Consider the following 27209-nt stretch of genomic DNA (forward strand, 5'->3'; position numbering starts at 1 on the left):
TGATGTCCTTTAGAATAACGCTCTATATATTAAAATTACAATTGAAGTAAAAAGCGAAAAGTTAAGTTCCGATTCCATTCGTCTTTCCCCTCTTATAGTCAAAGAGGAAAAGATATAAATGTGATTCCTCAGGATCAGGAGATCCTGAGGAATTCACAACTAAATGCTATTATCAGAAAGTTCTCTATCTTGTGTTGATCCTCCTAATTCGCTTCTCGATTTGACCGCACAAGACACGCGTCGTTTTCTCTATTTAGCCTTTTTTGTTCAATAATTTGAACAATAATTGTTCCATTCGCCAATTTCTGCAATAATAAAAAACGAAAGTTAGTTTTGACAGTGAAATCGCATCAAAAGCAGTTTCATTCATTTTCTATCAAAATCTTATCAAAACCTTATTACATCATGGCACAAATGCATAAAAAGGAGGAAAAAGATAGTGTAATCAAGGGTAAATTTATACCTGTTGCACGGCCCAACATTGACCACATATTGGAAAATACCTCTAAATATCACATATTTAAGCCCCTACCAATATGAACCCAATACACCTTACAAATTATAAAAACCCCTACTTTCACTAGATATTGTAGGTATCCATTTTTTGATCAATATGTTTTATACCCCTTTATGTTTTTTCATTAACATTGAGCTCCATTTTTTATACCTTCCAATATAAAAGCCCTTTACCCATATTATATACTCAATATATTATGTCATTTTCCCTCAATATATATCCCCCAATATGAATGCACGTGGTATAGTATTTCTCTTCCATTGAAGCCCTTGTGGAAACCCGTGGACCACTTCACATTGAATGAAATAAAATCTACTAAAAGCATACGCTTTGATAGCTCAGTATCAAGCCATTCTACTCTTGAATTTGAATTAAGGAGCCCCCAAAGGAATTTCCATGTCTCCGACCACTCGTAATCTCAATAATGCACTAAGGGGAGCCAAGGATTGGAATTGCACCTATATATTCCAACATAATTGGAGCCAACAAGGAGAGGACGTTTGCGCAAGGTTATGCTGCCAAAATTGCTAAGGCAATAAACATTGTTTTGCATAGAGAGGTAATTCACCATTGAGAGATTTATTATGACCCCTTTAGTAGAGAGTTTTCTTGCATAAGATAGAGGAGAGGGGCGTTCCTTTAGGAGAGTTTTAGATCATAATTTATCACGTTGCTCCCTTTAGTGTTTATGGGTCATGTATTTTATCTCTTTACATCGGCCAATAAAGAGAACTTTTCCTCCCATTCTCTTGAATATTTTTTTCAATGTCCTTTTTGCATCACATGTTCCTTCTTAGTAATAGCCACAATTTATATTTTTTATATGTTTTCCACATCCGAACATCTGATTGTGGGTTATATTGTAGCTAGCAATAAGAATGAAAAAGAATAAAGGGATTTGTTCCACCCTTGCTTCGCAAATTACAATTTGGAAACTCCGCGACCTCTTTTCTTATACTCTTTGTTGTATGCAAGCTCTTTTCTCATTTCGGTTTCATTCATCTATTTTATCATAAATATATGTAGTCATTGCAAGTCGTCAACATGCCTATGTATAGTGGAATTTGGCCCTTTTTACTTTTTTTCTATCTAGTTTCGCGCAACTGTTGAAGACACAAGGATTGTGAGTTGCCCACAACTCCCAGAATGGAACTCGCACAGATCGAAAGAGCATCATATCATTATAATTTTCCTTTCTAATTGCAAGTTGGGTGACATCCTTTAGTGATATATCCCCACTCCTACAAATTTTAGAAAATTAGATGGGTTTCTTTTAGCTTTTATTAGCCACTAAGTAGAGGAGTTTCAATTCTTTTTTCCATGTGGATGCTCCCTCACACCTAAAAACCACACCCATTTGTGCGGATTTTCTACCATTTCTTCCATAGATACCAATGTAGTTGTGTGCATTATGATTGCATCCACCACCACATCTATCACTGGCCTACCCATGGTGACCCATAATTCCTTCCAGTCACCCATGTAGGTGTGGGCCCCATAACCTAAAAGTGGAGATACATTATTGTACCTTATGACCTGCATACCCTAGATAGGAAATTTACATTGATTATGGTGAAAGGAAACACCTATCTCTCAATGTAACTCAATCAGACACTCCAATGGATTTCAAACAATTGTAATAGTGTGTATTGGTACAATCACTCATCACCTCACCATAAGACAAATGAGATAGTACTATGGATCCCACCCCACTTATATACAACCCCCTTTCCATCTTTTTTACACTTGTGTGTGAGACTAAAAGCTCCATTTTCAAGGTCATTTGTGTTATTAGGACTAGCTTACAATGTACTTCATTAAGCAATCCTCAATTTAACCCACCAAAAATTTCCATATTTTGGCCATTACCATGCTCAAGATACCCAACAAGTGTGCCTTCTTTTATTTTTATTTTTTTCACATATGCACATTTTATCAACTATATCTATATGGAACTTTCATGTGGGGTCTTAGTTCCATGATTGCAAGTCACGTTTTCACTCAACACAAAACCCTAGCCCCATAATAGCATATTGACATTCAAGGTATTGTTTCTCATTACAATTATAGGCTTCCCCCAGATTATGCATAGCCCAATAACACCCCCCAAGTTAACCATAAGGCCCTCATTCTCGAACATGTTTATCATCACCTTAATTTTGGACATGATAAATTTCCACTTCAATCAATAGTTTTCCCCTTTCTATGTATTTCCCCATATAGTATTGCCTATTGCATTACCAACATCCATGGACATGATGATCTATAATATAACCATTTACTCACATGACTTGAATGACAACCACATTTTTTCTTCTAATCTCATTGCTTGCCACCCTTCCTAGGCACTCACCCACTTGATCACCACGAATGCACCATTGTATCTTGCACTTGGCCTCCCACACCTGCATACTGTAGTATACCATTTGCACGATCATCCCCATTTCATTTACCCCACACCAAAACCATCCAAATGGCCTCCCACCCTATACATTTATTCCCCTACACCATCATGCAAGTTACTACACATTTGGGGCACCCATCTTCATGTTTCTACATTCCAACCCATTTTTAAATTTTTTTGGCAAGTGTACAAATATTCTCTTGGAGGAAAAAAACTCACTCATATTTTACTTCTATTACTCAACAATAGTCCCTAGTCATGCTTGGTTGGAACACAAATATCACACATTTTCTACTCAATATTGACTTTATGTCATGTACCCATGTCACTTCCAGCCAAAATATTTTATTTTGGCTAACCCATATTTCCCAATCAAAAAAATCATTTGCAACTCCCTTGGACATCCTCTGAACTCCAAGGGCTTACCCTATTACAACTATATTTTGAATGTTGCAATTTTCATATATGCTCCAACCTTGGGAAAATTACAACATACATCACACATTGTCAACCTCATTTATCATGCCATTTTCACCATCACATGATTATATACATATATCAAGTTCAAGCATATTTCCTAGTAAACCTCTTTTCTAGATAGTTGTGTCTTCTTTCATGTCGACATCATCTGTCACTTTCTAGGATTGAAGTAGTACCTTGGTCTTCACTCACATATCAACTTTGGTTGGAACGCTGGGAATCATTATTTCTTATTGATTTCATTGTCCCCTCTAATGTTTGAAGTCAACTCCATTTGACCTCAGGTGGAATAATAGGAATCATTATTTTCCATGGATTTCATTAAACCCTTTTATGCCTGACATCAAATTTATTCTCACATTAGAGGAGCATCATACTTTGCAACAGTTTCATTTCTCTCAATTGGTCGAAGACCCATGCATTAGGTTGGCACCTCCCATAGTAGTGCCCTTGTTGCACATTGTGTTTTCATTAATGACAACAATATGTCATTGATGTCAAATGGGATGTATGATGCAACAAAAATATCATTCATGATGTCTAAAGAAGCGACATGATTCTCTATGGAGAAATGTAAAAGTTATATCTCTTACAGATTCTCATCAAGTGAAGTTAAAGGTTATTGAATTTATTTGATATTTTGTTGTGGTTATGATGTCCTAATGTTCCTATAAACTACATGGTATATCCTTCTCTAAAAAAATCTTCCTAGATGAGAAGTTATAGAAATTTGAAAATCAACTCTATTTGGAGGCCAAAATTATAAGGAAAAACCCCAAAATGTTAATGCTAAATGGCGTTCATGTTTTGAGCACATCTACAGTCCATTGAATCAGTCAACAAATCATATTAGGAAAGCTTGCATGGCATTTAATCCTTAATTATCATGCATCTTTTTAATACCTTACAAATATAAATAAAGGATGAAGATATTATAGGGTAGATGATAGGGAAACTTGCACAAAGGTTAACCTGTGACCTTGACCTCCCTTAGATTGAAACATCGTGAGCCCATACTAGCTTACACACAACAATATCTCATATGTTTTCTATACAAGTAGGTGACACATCACTCATTGACGTAAGCATGTTGACGTCGCATCACCAAAAGATGTCACATGGCATGGAAATATGGCAAGTTTTCATTAGTAAAAAGGCTAGAAACGAGTTTCACATGACACCCTTCACAAGATTCAACATGGCATGATGATGTCATGTTGAAATATTCATGCAAATGGCCCAGTTCCCATAGGAACCTAGTGATAGGTCCTAGTCACACAGAACCAAAGAGTTGAGAATAAAAGGCCAAATTAGAAAGATTGGTCATATGGTGGGACCAACCCCAATCACATGGGAGAAGTAATGGCATAATGGCACTGTATCAAGGTCATATGGTTAAACCAACCTCTAATTATATGGAATATTATATGGTGTCGCATGAGAAGGGCCTAGCCCTTAAACCATGCCTCAGTTGTAGGGAATGTTGTATGGAATCACATGGCATACCAACCGTAATGTTATAGGTTGAATGCTACACTCTTGACCTGTGAGAAATCTAGAATACCAGAAATACAAAGAAATATATCCAAGGACACTGAATTATCACATGAAATGAGAAAAAATACAAAGTATTTTATTATTGAGAAACATATTCAATCTTCACTTGCCTCTTCGAGGGGGCAACCTCCGATAGAGCATATCTCAATTACAATAAGACTCGATGTTATTTTCCTTACTAACTAAGACTATTTAAAGCTAAATGACATCCAAAACCCTAACTACTATTGGTCCCATGCATAACACGGGTTAACCACTTTATTTATTAACTATGGCACGTTTAAAACTAATTGTGGTCTCTTTTCTCTAATGCGAGTCAACCACTTACAATTATTAACACAACATTTATTGACTCTCTAACTAACTATGACTCTGACTAGGCCCATTGGGATTATTACATAAATAAATGGGTTAGGGTTGGACCCTAACATTCCCTCCCCCTTCAAAAGAAATCTATTCCTCAAGGTTGAAGTTATGGAAACCGTTGAAGAATAGTGGTTGGTTCCCAGGTTTGGAGATTTTTCTTTCCACTTGATGAGGAGTTCCTTAATCGTGCAGCCGCAGAGATGTCGTTCACAAGTATTGAGGGAATGTTCTGGTCGGAGCCAAAGTTAGCTTTCCTCATCCAATTCAGGTAGGCTTGTTTGAACTTTGCAATTGTTCCCCACCACTTTCTTGAGGCATGATACATGGAAGACTGGATTACTTTTTGAAGTACGTGGAAATGCCAGTTTGTAGGTGACTACTACTATGCAGTTAACTATCTGATAAAGCCCATAGAATTTTGGTGCTAGTTTCTGGTAGCCCTTTTCTTTGAGATATGTTTTCTTATATGGTTGGTTTCATAGGAATACCTGATCCCCTTCTTGAAATGAGCGCTTAGAATGATGTTGGTCAACTTGTTTCTTCATTCGGTTCTAATATTAATGTAGATTATCTTTGAGATGAGAAATCATGGCAACACGGTTCTGTAGGAGTTGATAAATTTTCTATACTTTAGAACATGCAAGGATATAAGAAATAGGTGAAGGTGAGAGTTGGCCATACACTGCCTCATATGGAGTCATCTTGGTGGCTTCATGATAGTTAGTATTATACCACCTTTCAGCTAAAGGTAGCCATTGTACTAATTGATGTTGCTTGTATGAAGTGAAGAACCTCAGATAGGTCTCCAAACATTTGTTGATTGCTTCTTTTTTACTGTCAGTTTGGGGATGTTAGGCGGTACTTAGTTGGAGTTATGTGCCCTGTAGCTTGAAAAGTTCCTGCCAAAATTTGCTGGTGAAAGTGGTGTCACGACCATAAATAATGGAGGTCGTCATGCCATGTAGTTTGAAGATTTGGTCCAAGAACACCTGAGCCATCAAAAGTGGGGGTAAATGGGTGTGGTAGAGCACAAGAATGAGCATATTTAGAAAGTTTGTCCACAACCACCATGATGACAAATTTGTTTCCTAGCTTGGGAGACTAGTGATGAAATCCATGGAAACATCGATCCAAACAGAATCAGGGAGTGGTAATTGTTGTAAGGTTCCTGGTAACCTAACTATTTCCCCTTTGTTGTGTTGGCACACATCACATCTAGCTACAAAAGTAAGAATGTTTTTTTTCATGCCAATCCAAAAGAAAGAACGACGTGCATGAGCATAAGTCTTCTGAAAGCCTGAATGTCTTGCAATTAGAGATGAGTGCAACTCGTCCAAGATGAGGGTTTTGAGGGTGGAGTACAGTGATATAACTACTCGGTCCTTGTAGTGAAGAATCTTATCCTTCCAAGAGTATTCTACTGAGGAATTAGGATACTCTCTTAAATTATTAATGAGTTGGGAAAGAGAGGGGTGGGAGAACCATTCATTGCGAGCATCTTCAATCAAATCTAGTATGGGTAGAGAGATTGATAGAATGGTGCTCTCATCCTCAAATTGGCGCGATAAAGCATCAGTCACTACATTTTCATGCCCTTTCTTGTAAATTATCTCATAATCATATCTGAGCATTTTGTAAAGCCATTTATTTTGTTGTGGCGATGATAGACGATGCTCCACAAAATATTTTAGGCTATGATGGTCCGTGCAGAATTCGAAACATTGCCCCAACAAGTATGGATGCCAGGTGTCTAATGCATGTAAGATGGCCATAATTTATTTCTCATAAGTAGATTGACCCAAATTTTTTCCATTGAGATGTTGACTGGTGAAAGCCAATGGTCTACCATCCTGCATTAATACAATACCAATACCTATACCTAAAGAATCACATTCAATCACAAAATATTTGGTGAAGTCAGGTAGGGCCAATATGGGAGTGGAGCACATGGCCTATTTGAGAGCCAAGAAGGTCTGTTGAGCTACATCAGTCCAGAAAAATGAATTTCTCTTGAGAAGATTAGTGAGGGGTCTAGCAATATGTCCATAATTACAAACAAATTTGTGATAGTAGCTAGTGAGACCCAAGAATCCCCTCAAACTCTTCAAGTTTTTTGGTCGGGGCCAATCTTGCATTGCCTGAATATTTTTCGGATCAACCCTCACTCCTTCACGACCCATAATGTGTCTCGAATACTCGACTTCTTCCACGAAAAACAAGAACTTGGATAATTTGACAAATAACTTGTGATCTCGGAGTCATTGCAATATTTGGTCTACATGATGAAGATGTTTGTCCCAAGTTATGCTGTATATGAGAATGTCATTTAAGAAGACCAAGATTTTTTTTTCAGAAATATGGTTTCAGCAGGTGGTTCATGAGGCTTTGAAAAGTAAATGGAGCATTAAAAAGACCAAATGGAATGACCAAGAATTCATAATGGCTTTCATGAGTTCGGAAGGCAGTCTTGGGAATGTATACTTCCTTCATGTGTATTTTGTGATAGCCCGAGCGTAGATCTAGCTTGGTAAAGAATTGAGAACCATGGCTTTCATGAGTTTGGAAGGTAGTCTTGGGAATGTCTACTTCATTCATGTGTATTTGGTGATAGCCTGAGTGTAGATCTAGCTTGGTAAAGAATTGAGAACCATGCAGTCCATCAAGCAAATCATCAACAACTAGAATAGGAAATTTTTCCTTGATAGTGAGCTTGTTAATGGTCTTAAAGTCTCAACACATGTGAAATTATCCATATTCCTTTAGGACCATGACCACTGGAGATGAATAAGGGCTGAAGCTAGGATGGATAACACCGACTTTGAAGAGTTCCTTGATGATTTTTTAAATTTCATTCTTTTGGGCAAAAGGATATCGATATCGGTGTACATGCACTGGGGACCACAACGATGTTATGATCATGTTCACCACTAGAGGGTGGAAACTCTTTAGGTTTGTCAAAGACCTATTGGTAGAGATCTAATACTTGTTGCATCTTAGGATGAATATGAGGAGTAGTGGATTCAATGGTTTGGATGTCATTGAATTGGGTGACTACGCCATGATGGCCCTTTTTTAAAACCTTCTCCATTCAATGCGAGTTGATGATAGTAGGAGCACCTTCCTAGAGTCCCCTTAGTGTATGAATGTGGTCCATTCTTCTTAAATATCATATATAACTCCTGGAAATCCATTATTATAGGGCCCAGTGTGCAAAATCATTCAACTCCCAGGACAATGTCGCAACCACCCATTTCAGTAGAAAACATGTGGGTCTTTAGGTGGTAGTATCCCATATGAAGCGTAATATTTTCATAGCGGCCTTCAGATTTCATGGTTCCCCCATCAACGATAAGGACTTGGAAATTAGATACCTCCTGCACAAAGCAATGAACAACTTATGAAAATCTCTTATGGATAAAGTTATGAGTGTTGCCACTATCAATCAATACCACTACTGGTCGATGTTTAATAAAGCCTCGAATTTTGAGAGTCTGAGGCGAAAAAATGTTAGCCAAGGAATGTAGTGATATAACTGGTTCATCTGGCATAGTTGTGAGATAATTTTCGGTTTGGGTTTCCCTCGCTTCTTCCTTGGGCACCACAAGGGATGGAACTTCATTCGCTGAGCTATTATTAGTAGCATCAATTTGAAAGAATTTTGGTTCCTTTCATTTATGTCCAAGGGAGTACTTGTCATCACAATAATAGCACAATCCTTCTTTTCTTCTTTTGTCCATTTTTGCTGGTGAAACCTTTTGAACCTTAAGTGTTTGGGTGGGGCCTTGAGCCTAGGTGGTACGTTCCTTGTCAATGAAATTGGGATGATTTTACTTGACATTTAAGGCGATTTCCACATCTAAGGCTTTGTGGCATGTGTCCAACCAAGTATCTAGGTGTTGCATCCAAACATGGGCTTGTATTACTTCTTTTAGGCCACTGATGAAACACTCCAAGTAGAAGTCATCTCCTAGATTTCATTTATGATGACCAATTTCTCAAAGGATGCAATGTAGGCCTTTACTATACATGTTCGCCGGATCTTTGTGAGATGGCCCAAAAAATTAGATTCCCGATCAAAGCAATCACATATGGCTTTTGAGAACATGTTCCAAGTTTCTCTCCCTGGATAACATTTCCGATGCCACTCCCACCATTTCCATCTCTCTTGGTCCAAGTAAAGGGATCTCGCATGTACTTTAGTTCCATCTTCGCAAATATCATTAAGGGAGAAATATTGTTCTATTTTTGCTACCCATATGGCAAGGTTAGAGCCATCAAATTTGTACATGTCCAGCTTGGGTGTCCAGTGGTTAGAAGGGTGGTGATTTCCATGGAATTGAATGTAATGGTTATATTCTCCTTCTATGCATGCATCAACATTGGGCTCCTCCCTATGAGACTTTGTTATAAGGTTTGCTAGTTGTGAGATATTTTTGGTAATATTGTCCTCAAATTCATCGAACCTTTTTTCAAGGTGGTCAACCCTCTTTACTTCCTTTTTCACAACCATAACTTAAGATCTGGAACCTAACATACATTAACCCCAGTCAATAAATAAGAGTAATCTTCTTGGAAAGAGGGAAAGCTTGGGAGTCTAATGGCGTGGGTCACTTGAAGTCGCGTCGAAAAAAGATTGGGACCATCGAAAAATTGGGGGCTTACAAGTGAATGGTACCACTACGACCAGCTCGTCTTCATGAAGCTTATGGGATAAGTCTCTTAGAAGTGTCCCGTATGGTCTCAAACTTTTTTTTTTAACTTCGAAAGGAGTTTTACCTCCCGCTAATTAATATTGTAGTGGCTGAATTACAGAAAACTTGATACTGCCTAATGTCTTGTGAAAATCAGGCCTCGACTATAGTAACAAAATCCCCAAGATCTTGGTACTACCGAATGCGCTACAACAATCTGATACGGACTACGGTGGCCAAAACCCTCACTACACAAAGAGTTTGATCTGCACTGTGAAAACCCCAACTACTGAATCTGAGTTGTATGAAGGCAACAAAGCCCGAACTGTTGGATCTGATCTAGTAGATAAAGTAGAGGGTGATCTTCAGATAACATAGGGAAATATGGTCACAAAGGAGTTTCAGGTGATATAGATCAATTTATACATAGGGGTCTAATAATATTACTTGGCCAAATATTTCAAGGCGCCAACTAAGGAGGATCGACCATACCCTTAGCCATACTACTCGGATACCCTATTGTACACACGAGTAATCTCCCCAAGTGTTGTTGTCAGTGTACTATAGTAGCAATATGATCGATGACTTATCTAATATTAGGTTTCAAGTGATCCTAGGGGGCTTTCGATATACCCAAGGGTACGTGGAAGTGTAGTCCATACACAGTTATGTCTAATGTGATACTACTCTAAGGGGTACCCACAGGGATTACAAAGGAGTCCAACAAGTGTGACCACCTCTTGTAGTTCCTGCATGCATGCCTCCCCAAATTCATAGGTTTATATGCTCAATGACAGATCCCATGGTTCAAAGAATCCGGAACATGTCTCTAGCCTAAAAAAAATTATTCTGCCAAAATTGGAGGTGTAACTGGCCCTGGAAAGTGTTATGATACCATGTTTTATGCTCTTGACCTGTGAGAAACCTAGAATACCATAAATATGAAGAAATATAACCCAAGACGTAGAATTATCACATGAAATGAGAAAAACTGCAAAGTATCTTATTATTCAGAAACATATTCAATATTCACTTGCCTCTTCAAGGGGGCAACCCCCAACATATCAGAGCTCAACTAAAATAAGACTCCATGCTATTTTCCTCACTAAGACTATTTATAGATAAATGACATCCACAACCCTAACTACTATTGGTCCCTTGCATAACATGAGTTAACTACTTTATTTATTAACTATGACCTATTTACAACTAACTGTGGTCCCTTTTCTCTAATGTGGGTCAACCACTTAAAATTATTAATGTGGGTTTTGTTAACTCTCTAACTAACTATGAATCTGACTCAACCCATTGTGCTTATTACATAAATAAAGGGGTTAGGATTGGACCCTAATGTTGAATCCACAGACCCTTGGGTCAGCCCTCCACACTTTTGGGACTACAAACCACTATTTATGTGTTATCAAGTTTCTCATTCAAGCATAAGTGATTGTGTGATGGATTAGTAAATCTTAGTCTCGTAATTCAAAGTTTTTTCTAGTTTAGATTAACAATCAAGAGGCTTGGCACTTATTTCTTTTGATCATGACTCAAACCTGAATTGTTAACCTATGGTATGGCTATAATTTGTTGATGCCCATGGTGGATTCCATGTCAGTGAAAAATGTTACATATATGGGCATACGTTGTGATATGGCATAACAGGGTAGGATCGAATTCCATACCCTCACATGGGAAATGTTAAATATGTATTAGTGTATGTTGTAACATGGTTGGCACAAATTCCATACTTGCAGACTGACAATGTTATATACTAGCACACATTGTGACATAATCTAACAGGGTTGGAACAAAGGCCATATCATCATCTGGTCTTAGATTAAAAATATCACAAAGTTGGAGGCTTGGGCTAACAAGCCTCACACACAACTCGATTGGTGACATGTCCATGTTGTATTGACCGAGACCCTAGTTCAAGTCCCAATGGTAGTCAGGGCAACACAATTCTTTTAATATTATATTGAGTCCGTTTTGTAGAATGATTAAGTAGACTACGAGTGGCCATTCTAAATGTATGTTTCCTAATCATCATGTTTGGTTTCTAATTGGAGTATGATGTTAGCTAAGCCGAATGACAGTTGGAGCTGTTCATCGTCAATATAGCTGGAGTTTCAGCGGCAACCCAACCCAGCTTCAATCTTGATCTCCATTCATGCTTCTCCTCTCCCATGATCGGCAGATACCACCTCTCTCAGAATGTGACATTTTGTAGAGAGATTAATTTGATATAAGGTTTTATTTGTCTTTTATGGGTTTTTTGGCTCAATATTAGTACAATTGGATTCTAGAAGAAGTTGGGCGATCCATGTTTAGAGATAGAAGTAACTAGGGGTATGTAATGTCTTATTGACACTTATTTATGGTCAAAATATCATTTTTGTGTTTTTAAGAAGTTGCAGAAGTTTTGGTAATATGGAAAATATTGGTTTCTAAGAAAGGGTATGAGTGACCAAATTGATGAATGAGCTAAAGTAAAGTATAGGTAGCAACATGACAACTTGTGGAAATGGTTTATGACTATATTTGGGGAATTGATTGTAGTGACAGTGGTTGTAGGTTATTGTAGTGACGTTTGTTGGAGGTTATTATAGTTATTGTAGTGATAATGGTTGCAAGTTATGATAGTCATGATTGTAGTGGTAGTGATTGTAGGTCATGGAAATGATCGTGGAATTTATAGTGATAGAAATTACAGGTTGTAGATTGTGGCATTACTTATAATTCAATGATATATGATGACAGTGGATCCAATTTGAAAATTATATGAAATAGAGGTCCACAAGGAGTTGAAGAAAGAGGTTGGAGCCTCAATCAAGTTGCAGCCTAGATTAAGTTGGAGATTTCTCATTATTAAGGTTGGAGCCTCGATCAGGTTGGATCCTAGAGAAAGCTCGATCCCTCTCATCATTTTGGTTGGTGCCTCAATCAGGTTTTAGCCTATAGTGACTAGCTTCTTACATATTTTGAGGTTGGAGCCTCAGTTAGGTTGTATCCTACTGCAAGTGATAACTTGCATATCTTGGGGTTAGTTGACTCAAGCAGGTCTTAGCCTATGAATATATGCAAATGAATTGAATATAAACACTAATATTTGTTGTTTTCTACCATATGGATTTCCACATAAAAAACTTGTGTCTCTTTGTGATGTGATGGATTCTTGATGTGTTCTTGATATGATGGAAGCTAGATGATGCATTGTTCTATTTGATTGATCCAAAATGGATTTAGTTTTGCCTCCAAAACAAAGTCTTCAAATGTAGATGAAAGTGGTATCAGAGCAGTGAAGAACAGTCATTAGATCAGTCAGATCAACGAATGAGAGCGAGGGAGATAGATGGCTAGGATTAAGTCGCACAAAATAAAGTTAAGAAATGAAGAGATCATATTAAGCCACGTGTTAGTAGAACAAAAGAGTAGTATTCATAAGCGGTAAGTAGTATCTCGCACGTTTATAAAATGGTAAACGATATTCCTCAATTTCACGCTATTAACCTTAGCGGGAGACACGTAGCACAAGAAAACCACTTTCCTTGCACGGTATCGATCTGATATCGGTCGTGCAATAATTCACGTGAGATTGCATGATAGTTGTTGGATCATGTGCGATTGATCGACGGTGGAGATCGGCCAAGATAGTTGGCGAACGAGTGATGTGATAGTCGTTGAATTAGACAGGACTTGGTAATGGATATGATAAACTTGTATTTATTTTGGTGTTAGGATCTTCGCCAAAAAAATGCCGGACAGTCAAGGTCAACCCCACGACTGCCAGTCCTTTGATTTTATGTTATCGAATTATCCCACATTCACTGCATATTGCAACTACATATGGTATATCAATACCATATCAGCAAAAACAAAACCAACATGACGAAGGGTGGGACTTAGTTAATCAAGCCACCAATTTTTTAATAAACCATTGCAGGTGCCGAACCCGCCCTACCACTAGCGCGCAGTCTGAGGTGGTTTTATGCAGGCCGAGGCAGTTTTTGCCAAACAAATGGTGGTTTTGCAGGGACAGAGGTGGTTTTGGACCATTCTAGGGGTTCTAGAGGTCACAGTGGCCAAATATGGTTGAGTTTATACTCGTTTGACTCAAAATCTCGAGTTGAACATAGTGGTGATGTTCATTTTCTTATTTGAGACTATGTTTTCGATCTCATACCTGTAACAGAAATTTGAAGACAAAATAAAGAGGTCAGCACTGGAAGCGGAAGGACTAGGAGACGTAGCCAGAAAGTCTGGTGAACTCCTTTATTAAATTTGGTTGTGTTGATGTGTTTGAATGTTTTTCAAGTTGTTTATGTGTTTATGTTATTCACAATCTTTTCGATCTGTTGCACTAAGTAACATAAGAAAATTCATAGATAGTCTATAATACCTTTTTCATTAATGGATCAAGTGTTATCAGAGCAACAAGGTTTTTAAGGTTTGACAAGTTTGTGTGGAGATTTGAATGCTTACTAGATTGAGGCTCAGACGAGGTGAAGGTGAACTTTTTGAGACGAATTCAGAGATTAGAAGGGTATTTTCACAAAGAAGGATGGCAGATGAAACTCCACTTGGGTCAGAATCTCAATTCTTAGATAGTTTCATGACAATACGTGCAATGGTGGAAGAGATGTATCGCGAGTTTAAGAAGAACAAAGATGAAGGCACTTCATCACCTAGAGATCAAGAAGATAAGGGAAAGGGAGGAATGCTTCCTCCACCATCTCCTCCATCATCACCATCATCGTCATCGTCATCGTCATCCTCTTCTTCTCATAAATCTAGTCCTTCTAAGAAGAAGAAGAAGAAATCCTCTTTAATCAAATTAGATGTAAAATTTGATTTGCCAATTTATGATGGAGAACTTAACACTAAAAATATTGATAATTGGATAAGACAATTTGAAGTATATTGCAAGGTGCAAAAAGTTGTTTCAGAAAGAAAGAAGATCCAGCTTGCTAGCCTTTGACTTGGAGGAACCGCACTTGTATGGTGGGAAGGCAAGACACAAGCAGATCTCCAAAAGCATGGTAAAATCATTTCAACTTGGAATGAATTTGTTTATGCTATTAAAAAGAAATTTTATCCTTTGGCTTAAATGCAACAAGCAATGATGAGTTGTCAAACACTACATCAATTAAAAGTTCAAAGTGTTCAAAGTTATACTCAGGAATTCCGTAAGAGAGCTTTAACATTAGGCATATCATTGGACTCACTAGAGACATTGTTGAAATACATAGGTGGTCTTCATAGTTATTTGAGGCATACCATACTTATGTTTAATCCAAATAGCTTAGATGATGTATCGGTTCAAGCAACTCATCTAGAATCCAGAGGCAAAAATAAAACCCAAGATGTTGGGAAATCATCCAAGCCTATTGAAAGCAAGAATAAAGGAAAAAAGAAACTTAAATGGAAGGAGAAGAAAACAAAGATTGTGAAGAAGGATAAACCTTCATGCACTCATTATAAGAAGGAAGGACACGATGAGGCACACTTCTGGTCATTACATCCAGAATTGAATCCTAAGAAGTTTGGGAGTAAGAGCGAAAGAATGATGTTGCTATTCAAAAGGACTTGGGATCAGATTCAGGTGACGAGACAACAGTTACAACTACAGGTATAAAAGGTAAAGATTCTAAATCATCTACAAGTACTTCTTCGCATTCTGTTGATAATGATAATGATGAGAGGAAAAGAAATGAGCTATTTCATATTAGAGTCATTTCAAAGAATACTAAAATTGATACATTATTTGATAGTGGGTCACAAGTTAATTTAATTTCTGAAGCAATTGTAAAGAACTTGGGTCTAGAAGCAAAACCTCATAAAAAGCCATATCCATTAGGTTGGGTGTGTGATAAAACTAAGCTACAAGTTACAAAACAATGTAAACTTCATTTTGCTATTGGGTCAAAGTTTGTAGATGAGGTTGAGTTAGACATAGTCCCATTGGACATATGTGGAATTGTATTAGGAAGTCCATACTTGTACAATAGAAATGGTATCTTCTATTGAACTGAAAATAAGTATCAACTCACTAAGGATGGAACTGAATATATTGTAAGGGCTCATAAACTCAAAGATAATTTCTCTCTCATAAATTTAGGACAGATGAAAAGAATTGTAAATTAAAGTAAACAATTTTTACTTATGATTGTAAAAGCAAAGGATATTGATAAATCTAATGCATTCTAAGGTTGTAATCCTAAACAGAAAGTATATCTAGTTAAAGTTGTTTCCGATTATTATATTCTATTTCAAGAGCCTAAAGGGCTTCCACCCAACCGAGAGATAGAACATGAGATTTATTTGCAGCAAGATGCTCCACTAGCTAACATTGAAATGTATAGGTTATCAGTTCTAGAGAATGCATAGATAAAGAAGCAAGTACAAGAGTTTCTTGATCAAGGATTTATTCGACCAAGCACATCACCGTGTGGATCACCTATTGTGTTAGTGCGAAACAAAGACAGTCTGTGGAGAATGTGCATTGATTTGAGAGCATTAAATAAAATCACAATAAAGAATTGTTATCCTCTTCCTCGTATTGATGATTTGTTAGATCAGTTAAAATATGCAGTTTAATTCTCTAAATTGGACTTGTGAAGCGACTACCATCAGATCAGAGTTGCAAAACAGGATGTATGGAAGACTGCTTTCAAAACGAAGCAAGGACTCTATGAATGGATGGTTATGCATTTTGGCTTAACTAACGCTCCAGCCAAATTCATGCAAGTCATGAATGATGTATTTAGACCATTCATTGATGATTTTGTAATAGTCTATTTAGATGATATTCTTGTTTTCAGTAGAACATGGGATGGACATGTAAAGCATGTAAAGCAGATTTTAGATGTTTTGAAAAGAGAATATCTCTATGTAAAACTGTCAAAATGTGAATTTGGTAGAACATCTTCGAATTATTTGGGTTATATTGTAGGGGGTGGTGAATTGAATATAGATCCCTCTAAGGTTGAAGTCATTGTAAATTGGCCTAAGCCCAATACTACTACAGAAGTTAGAAGTTTTTTAGGGGCAGTGCAATATTGGAGAAAGTTTATTGCTAACTTTTCTTTGATTGCAACTCCTTTACATGCTTTGACAAGTGTGAAACAGGTGTTTTAGTGGGGAGGCAAACAACAGAAAGCCTTCGACACATTGAAAGAAAGGTTTAATATAGCGCCAGTACTAGCACTGCAAAATCTTCAGCATCCATTTGAGATCAAGACAAATGCAAGTGAATATGCCATGGGGGTAGTGTTGATGCAGCACAAAAAGCCTATATGCTTTCATTTTGAGACATTCACATCAGCAGTATTTAACTCTCCTACATATGATAAGGAATTATATGCATTAGTTTCGAGTTTTAAAAGGTGGAAACATTACATAATGGGTAAAGAAACAATCATACACACAGATCATGAACCACTACAACACTTACACTCACAAACTAAATTACAACAATCACAACATTACAAGTGGATGGGTTTTCTACAACAATTTCATCTTGTTATCATATATAAGAAGGGCATACATAATAAGGTTGCAGATATGTTATCAAGACCAATTATAAATGCATCCACAATACTTAAGCATAATTCGGTAATTCATGAAAGTTAAATTGAACAATATGCTCAAGACACCGATTTTAAGGATGTATATGCAGCTTTAAGTCATGGCAAGCATGTAGAAGAATTGGATTATTTCATAAAGGGCAAACTCTTATATCATTTGGGAAAGTTATAAATTCCACAAACTGAAAGAGTTAATATAATTCGAGAAGCACATACTTCTATAATATCAGGTCATTTTAGTGTAAGTAAAACAGTTGCACAATTACAAAGATTCTGTTATTGGCCATGAATGAATGAGATAGTTTCTAGATATATTAAAGGATGTACTATGTGTGCTACAATCAAGCCAAGTAATAGAAAATTAGGCTTGTACACTCCACTTCCAATTCCTTCTCGTCCTTGGGAAAGTGTTTCCATAGATTTTATTGGGGGATTTCCAAAGTCTAGAAAGAGTCATGATTATTTGTATGTAGTTGTGGATAGGTTCAGTAAGATGTGTATTTTGACACCATGTAATAAACAGGTCACAGCTGAACAAACTACAAAGTTGTTCTTTCAAAATGTATGGGTTCATTTTGGGTTACCCACTTCTATTGTATCCGATCAAGACTCTCGATTTGTCGAGAAATTTTGGTCAAGTCTATGGGAGTTAATGGACACACAGTTAAAGAAGAGCATGAAATTTCATCTGCAAACAAATGGTCAAATAGAAGTGGTCAACAAGATAGTGATACAGTTGCTTCGAGGATATTGCAGCAACCATCCCAAACTTTGGGATGAGCATTTTTGTTATGTGCAGCATGCTTACAACCGTGCAAAAAATTCTTCTACTCAGAGATCTCCTTTTGAGACATTTTTTGGTTTTATACCAAAGTCTCCCTTAGATTTTGTCTTTGGTAAAGAGATAGCAGTTGATGGACACAGTGATGTGGACAAAGCAACCAAGTTCATTGAACAAATCCAGGAAATTCACTAGGTAGTACAGGAACAACTGGAAACAAGCCAAGCAAAGTATAAGGTGCAACATGACAAGCATCGAGTTGAGCATAGTTTACAAGTTGGTGATCAAGTTTGGTTGTACATCAGCAAAGAAAGACTGCAAGGGGAAGGAAAAGAGTTGAAACCAATTAGATATGGTCCTTTCAAAATACTTGACAAAATTGGTGAAAATGCTTTCCGCTTAGATCTACCAGCTTACATGAAAATCTATTATGTCTTAAATGTTGAAAACTTGCAATTATATGAGCCCTCATTGGTTGAAGATCCTGAAGAACAAGGTCAACTACCTTCCATTGAAGATATTTTTCCCGAGTATCTCAATGAGCTACAGGAGGACACAGTTCTTCAAAGGAGGATAAGGACTTCGCAATAGGGAAATGTTGAGTACCTTCGAGTTGGACTCAAAGGTACAAATCCAAGTAAATCACGATAAATATTGGAAAAGTGAGGGAACTTTATCCTCACTTACTCGACCGCTAAAACCAAATTTTGGTGGACCAAAAGCTTCCAATGGGGAGGAGTGATCCAAAATGGATTCATTTTTGCCTTTAGATCAAAGTCTTCAAATGCAGATGAAGGTGGTATCAGAGAAGTGAAGCACAGTTGTTGGATCAGTTAGATCAACGAACGAGAGTGAGGGAGATAGATGGCTAGGATTAATTTGCGCAAAATAAAGTTAACAAATGAAGAGATTATATTAAGCCATGTGTTAGTAGAACAGAGGAGTAGTATTCGTAAGTGGTAAGCAGTATCTCACGTGCTTATAAAATGGTAAACAGTAGTCCTCAATTTCACGTGATTAACCTTAGTGGGCGACACGTATCATGAGAAAACCACTTTTCTTGTGTGCTCTCGATCTAATATCAGTCGTGCAAGAATTCACATGAGATTGCGCGATAGCCATTGAATCACGTGCAATTGATCGATGGTGGAGATCGACCAAGATAGTTGGTGAACGGGTGACGTGATAACCATTGGATCAGACAGGACTTGGTAATGGATATGATAAACTTGTATTTATTTTGGTGTAGGGATCTCCACCAGAAAAAGGCTAGACGGTCGGGGTCAACCCCATGATCGCCAGTCCTTTGATTTTATGTTATCGCATTATCCCACATTCACCACAGATTGCAACTACATATGGTATATCAATATCATATCACCAAAAACAGAACCAACATGCTGAAGGGTGGGACTTTTTTTCCAATGGAAAAATCATAATCTTTCATTATGTGGAAAAATTACATGTAGTAGATGCCCAAGGCATATGCAAGTGTTGTTGGCCCATGGCCATTTCAAAACCAACTGTGTCAAAAAATATAGATGGCCAAGCCATTTCCTGTAGGATTGTTCAGAGATCCCTGTACATATTCAGTCTGTTTGTCTATATATCATCAAAAAATATATACATAGTTTTTGGATAAAACTAAGAAAAAGCAGCGAAAAAAGTATATATTTAGGGCCTTTCCACCCTATGGTAATCTTGATCTATATATGGCCTGTGGTGGTATTGATAGAATTCTACTCCCATGTGTTCAGAGATCATCCACAAGCCTCGAGGTAGTAGCGAGCCCTCCTTGGAAAGCCTTTCAAGATCTTCATTATATTCCCTGTATATATGATGACAAGAGACTGTGTTAAACACTGCTTTGAAATTGTTGACTTCATCCAATATATTTCAAAGTGAAATAGCATGACAATGATTTTTATTGTTGAACCAATTGATAATAATTTTTGAATCCCCATAAATCTGAATGGTAGAGCAATCATGAGCTAGTGCAAAGTGGACCAGATGTTTGAGGGTGATAAGCTCGGAAATTTTTTTTTTCCCTCCCCTAGTCCTAATTGGACCTTATAGAAATGCTGATCAGAGATGTATAATATGAAACCCCCTCCGCATCCATGTGGTTGGGCTGCTCCATCGAAGAAAGCCCATGGCCTAGTTTTGTCAATCTGACCGGGGGCCGAGGTTCTGCGAATGTGGGAATTTGCCTCTTCAGGGATGTCATGATAGGCTGCCATAGCCTTGGCAATGATAAGAGGCCATCGGATAGTTGCATCCTTGAAAATTATATGATTCCGGGTGAGCCATATAGTCCAACAGAGGATGAGAGGAAGGCATTGTTTCTTTGAGCCCTGGTGTGCTGCGTTCCAATTGTTCCATGCTTGAAGAATAGTGGGACCCTGCCATGTGTTCTATATAGAGAGATGTTGTGTTGTAGTTTGCCAAAATTGGGCGACTGTCAGACAGAGCAAAAACATGTGCTCGTTGGTTTTAGAGTCTTGCTTGCATAAAACGCACTAGATCGGGCCATGTATGGATCTGTGCAAAAGGGCTTCACCTGTGGGGGTTTTGTTGCTTAAGAAACTCCACATGAAAATGCGCGCCCATAGAGGAGTTTTCATTTTCTAGATCTGTTGCCACTATTCTTTTGTATTTGCAGGTTTGTGATCTGAGAGGAGGTGGTTGTAGTCAAGCTTTCGGGTATATTTCCCATGCTCAGCTAGTATCCATACTAGTTCATCTGGATCATTATTTACACGCACATGAGCTTCAGATAATGCCATTAGATATATTTCCCAAGAGTGTTGTCATTGAATAGGAATGCCCATTTCAGGGGTTGACCTCCATTTCTATCTGAAGACAGTGCTGCGCTCACGATCAACAATATGTGCAATCACCGTGGTATCTTTATGATGAAGATATTGAATCAGTTCAGGTGGCAGTTGATACCTATTTCTCCCCCCCCCCACAATCCATGGGTCAATACCAATGCGTACAGAGTTACCATTGTTTATGTGCCATGCCAAACCCGATTTGATGAAAGGCATAGTTTGTAGGATTGATTTCCATACTATAAAGATACCCAAACGAGGTCAGTTTGGTAGATGAACCCAGTCCAATATTTGTTACGGCCAAATGTATTTGTGGTATGACACAGTCGTCCATAGATTTTGTGAAGTGAGGAGGGACCAGCTCATCTTGGCTGCAGGAACTTGTGTGAAAGCAGATAAGTCTTTTAACCCCCACCCTCCCCATTTTTTTGGCATAGCAATTTTCTTCTAGCTCACCCAAGAAAATGTTTTTCCTTCCTTTTGTCCATTCCATAGATATCTGCAGCATATCTATTGGATGCAACTGATTATTCCCCGAGGAATCCAAGCGAGAGACATCCAATATATAGGTGTGGCTTCCAGTACAAATTTTATAAGGACTAGGTGCCCTGTTATTGATAGGAATTTGTGATTCCAAATTTTCAGTCTCTTCCCAATTTTAATCACTAACCAGATCCATTTAGCAATCCAGTAGTTGTGGGGCTTTATTCTGAAACCCAAGTATTTGAGGCTATCCGAGAGATTATGCAATTGATAATGGAAGAAATGGAGAGTTGTTCTATCCTCATGAGGGGAGGTGTGAGACAAAGTGATAGTAGATTTGGATTGATTTGTGACCATACCAGTGGATTTTTCAAAGAGTATAAGTATGTCATGGAAAGAGGTATAATCCCTGATGCTGCCATCCAGGAAGATCATAACATCATCAACAAAAAGGAGATCTGTAATATGGAAAAGTTCATTCATTTTCAGTCCTTTGAGTCTTCCTTCCCTTTTTGTAGTGCCAATGAACCTGCTGAGACCCTCCATCACTATAAGGAACATAATGGGAGAAAGAGAGCATCCTTGCCGGAGTCCATGTTTGGCATGGAAGAAGTGGGATATAGATCCATTTATGAGTACACTGAAGGATGTCGAGTTTATGCATCATATGATCCATTCTATTTAAGCAAGAGGGAATCCTAGATGGATCAGGATCATCTTAATGAGGAGCCAACTGACACAATCAAAAGCCTTACCGAGGTCAATCTTGAGGATAATGCTTTTCATATTTCTTGTTTTGATAGAGTGAATGGCTTGCTGGGTATTTCCTATGGCCTCATGGATCTGTCTATTTTGAAGAAAGGCAAATTGCTCTGGAGAAATGTGATGGGAGAGTATAAGGCAGAGCCGATTTTCTATGATCTTTGCGATGATTTTGTATAGGGTGTTGCAAAGGGAGATTGGTCGAAAGTCATTGAAGGATGTAGGGGAGTTAGATTTTGGTATAAGAGCAATGAAGGTAGCATTGATAGCCTTATACATCTTTCCAGAGATCCTGCACTCTTCAACTACATTGAGGAGGTCATTCCCAATGAGGTCAAAAAAGGCTAAGTAGAATTCAATGGACCATCCATCTGGGCCAGGGCTTTTATCTGTTTTGAACCATTTTAAAGTCCCCTCAAGTTAATCTTTGGTAGCGGGTGTAGTTAGCCCAACTGTTGCATCTGGATCTACAAATCTTGGGAAGTTCCCTGCTACTTGAATGACATCATCAAGGTTCGAGGCTAGGGGCTCTTTATAAATATGTTTGAAATGTGAGATACCCAACCAAGATAATTGATTGAAAGTTTTTGCAATACCTCCATCCTACGTGGGCATTTTCCAGATGGTGTTGGAGGCTTTTCTCCCCTTGGAAAAATTATGAAAGTAACTTATGTTCTCATCCCATGCTTTGATCTAGAGAGCTCTACTCTTGAGTCTTTAGGTTTCCTCTCTTTCCTTCAGAATTCTAGCCCTTTGATTTTCTAATTCAATCAATTTTGTCTTGGCTTCTGTGTTTAAGAAACCCCTATTTTGGTCATCCATAAGATGAGCAAAGGATAATTCAACAGAGGCGAGGGTATGGTCATCCCTTTGGGTTTTTTCCTTTGCCCACTTGATAGTGAGTTTCTTGAGGTGCAGAAGGTTGTGACAGAATCCTTCAGCCCGAGTGAGTCCTTGAGTGGGAGGGTTTTGCAGCCAGAAGTTTGAAACCAAATTGGAGTAGGAGGGGTCCTGAAGCCAAGATGAATTGAATTTGAACGGGGCTTTGGGCTTTATAGGAGGGCGAGAGATTTCTAGGTAGATGGGCGAGTGGTCAGAGATACCTCTGGTTCCGACCCATTGCCTATAATGAGATAATCTTTGTATCATCGGGGTTTTGAGGATGAAACAGTCCAGTCTTCTAGCTAGTGCCGCCTCACCAACTCTTTTGTTCCTCCATGTTGGCAGGGGTCTGTTCATGGGAATATCTAAGAGGTGAGCTTGATCAAGCAGGTTTTCCATGGTATCAGAGAGTGGGTCAATCTGTGCGGATGAACCCCAGGACTCACTAAATCCAATAGAAAAATTTAGATCCCCGCCCATGATGAGATTGTCAGATGAGGTAATAGAGAGGTTTAGGAGCTGATTCCAGAAAGCCTCCCACCCCTGACAAGGCCCATAAACATTCATGACATGGAGATCCATTCCCAGCTCGGCAGAAAAAATGTTGATACCAATGAAACCCTTTCCTCCCCAGGCCGAAGTTAGATTTATGGTCTGGGGATTGTATCCCATAGCCAATCCACCAGAATGCCCAACAGCATCTAGTGCAAGGAATTCCCATCCCGGGTTTAGATTCCTCAGAATACGGATGATGTGTTGAGCTTCACCGAGGGTTTCTTGAAGGAGAATAATGTCTACAGGCTCAGAGTCAAATAGCCTGTGGAGGGCTAGCTTTTTGGGCGAGCTAGCCATACCCCTGCAATTAAATGATAGGCACTTCATGGGGGAACCATGTCATGGGTATTCTTCACTCTAAGAACCTGATCTAATGAAGATTGCCTTCCTGAAACCACCTCAGCACCAGCCCGAAGTATAGCATGCGAGAGATAAGATTTGTGCCCACAAAGGGGTTTAATAGTCATCAAGGGGAGGGACAAACCAAGACCAGAGTGAATTGAATGTGAACCCACAGTGGGAGGGCGGGATTGCAGGTTATAAGGGTGAGGGGGAGCCAGGGGAGAAAGGGATGGGGAGGAGGATGCCTCTGGATTTTGGGAAGGGGAGGTAGTGGAGTAAACCAGGTGGTGGGAGAGAAGGGGGTAGGGAATAGATGAGGGAGAGGTGGATCGATCCTGTACAGATGGATTATGCTAATGATGTGCAGAAAATGCATAAGTAGAAGATAGAGCAGGGAGAGAGGGGAGAGAAATACTCGAAGTACGAACCCACAATGGGATGGCAGGATTGCAGGTTATAAGGGTGAGGGGGAGCTAGGGGAGAAAGGGATGGGGAGGAGGATGCCTCCAGATTTAGGGAAGGGAAGGTAGTGGAATAAACTAGGAGGTGGGAGAGAAGGGGGCAGGGAATAGATGAAGGAGAGGTGGATCGATCCTGTACAGATGCATTATGTTGATGATGTGTAGAAAATGCATAAGTAGAGGATAGAGCAAGGAGAGAGCGGAGAGAAATACCCGAAGTACGAGCTGCTTCAGTTGTTTCCCTGGCTTGAGTCAGAGGTGGAGATGGGGGTCACGAGGAGTAGCCTGTAGATTATTGGATTGGCTGAGATGGGGTCGCCTTCCGAGATGGAGTGGGTGCTGTTGATGGTGCCTTCCTAGGGATGTCTAAGGTAGCCCTTCCATTGCCATCCTTCTTTTCCATAGCTGCTTCCGGGGGTTTTTGGACTAGTGGGCATTCCTTATACATATGCCCAACCTTGTGGTAGCGTCAGCTTCTAAATGGCACCCCCTCGTAATTGAGGATTTGAACCTTAGTGAAATTATGCCATTGCAGAGTAATTTTTTCCTCCAAGCCCTCCCGAGCATCCAGATGCACCAGAAAGAGAGCTAGCGTTTGATTTTTGGACTGAGTTATGGATTTGTCGTAATCCAGGAAGGTGCCAAGGGTATTCCCGATTCGCAAGAACACTTCTTCTGACCAATACTGGAGGGGTAAACCTAGTAGCCGTACTCATAAAGGTCCAGCTCCTATCTGTTCTGTTTTCGGATCAAAGAGAGGGCTCCATATTTTGAGTAGCACCGGAGCCATTTCGATATGCCAATATCGTGCAAGTGCCATGTTTGTGTATTCTTCAAGGGAAAAATGAAGCACAAACCATCCTAGAGGGAGTATCTGTACATCCGGGAGTTGTATGAATATATGTCCCCATATCTCTTTAACCCACAGCCCCAATTGCTCCGCCGTGTAGGTTCTTCCACGAACCCTACCCACCAGGACTTTCCCTGCTTTGTCAGCCACTTCACCCATGGTGAGTCCTTCCCCGAATTTTATGGTGTAGTCCTTGCCAGATGCCTTGATGCACCTTGTTTTCCTCTTCCCTGTTCTCGGCGTAGTAGGGTGATCCTGCAATGGATCTGAGGGGATTTTTGCTTCTGGATGTGGCTCCACCGACCTTGCTCAAATTATCGGGGTGTCGAAACAACCAGAAGGAGGAGCTGAGATTTGCATCGCCTTGCAACAACAGGGAGTATTGTGGGTCTTCTGTGTCTCTGCTGCCACATCAGTATCGTTACCCAGACAAGATGGGGAGTTTTTGGAGAAACAGTGATCTGCAGGGGGCGAGGGGTCGAAAAGAGGGGAGGAGCAGGCAGCCAGTAGGTTTAGGGTTCCAGGAGACAGCGGTGGATAGTCCAGGACAGGTGAGTCAATGGAGAGGGTCCCAATGTGAAGGGTGGAGGTTGTAAGCCTTAGGAGGGAGACAACTAACATCAGGCTCGAGCTAGATGGCACTAAGGATGAAACAGGTGCCGATTTAGGGTTAGGGTTACAGAAAATAGCCTGCTCTGGGTAAGGGTCAGGCGAATAATCCATGGCATCTAGCTCCATTCCTTTCATGCTGAGCCTAGGAATGGTAGGCCGTTACCATCGATAGTTGGGAGCAGGTGCAGGCGAGGACAGCAGGTTGCGGAGGTAGCCTCGAAGGTTATGGTGCTTGTAGCTAACTGTAATCAGTGTTACAGATAGGGTAAGAGTAGTGAGAGCTGCAACACGCCATCAATTAAGGATCATCATGCCCTTTGCTCACAATATTGTAACTCTAGCAACAAGAGACATGTTGCATGATCAGGGGCTTCCATTACATCTATGGGTATAAGCATGCATCACTATAGTCTAATTGCAGAACCATAGTCCTTAATTATTTTACCAATTTTCATCCTAGGCGCCGAAGGGTAGGACTTGGTTAACCAAGCCACCAATTTTTTAATAAACCATTGCAGGTTCCGAACCTGCCCGACTTCTAGTGCGTAGTCCGAGGTGGTTTTATGTAGGCAAAGGTGGTTTTTTCCAAACAGAGGGTGGTTTTGCAGGGACAAAGGTGGTTTTGGACCATTCCAGGAGGTTTGGAGGTCACAGTGGCCAAATATGGTCAATTTTATACTCGTTTGACTCGAAATCTTGAGTTGAATGCAATGGTGATGTTCATTTTCTTATTTGAGACTCTATTTTTGAGCTCATACATGTAACCGAAATTTGAAGACAAAATAAAGAGGTCAACACTAGAAGTGGAAGGACTAGGAGATGTAGCCAGAAAGTCTGGTGAACTCCTTTATTAAATTTGGTTGTGTTGATGTGTTTGAATGTGTTTTCAAGTTGTTTATGTGTTTATGTTATTTGCAATCTTTTCGATCCCTTGCACTAAGTAACATAAGAAAATTCACACAGAGTCTATAATACCTTTTTCATTAACGGGATGCCCATGGTTATGATTAATTTATTATGAAAACGTTGTGAAATGGTAAAATTGA

This window comes from Pinus tabuliformis, chromosome 9, assembly GCF_031772625.1.
Source record: "Pinus tabuliformis cultivar Carrire ecotype Pingquan chromosome 9, CPIR1, whole genome shotgun sequence".
Classification (NCBI taxonomy): domain Eukaryota; kingdom Viridiplantae; phylum Streptophyta; class Pinopsida; order Pinales; family Pinaceae; genus Pinus; species Pinus tabuliformis.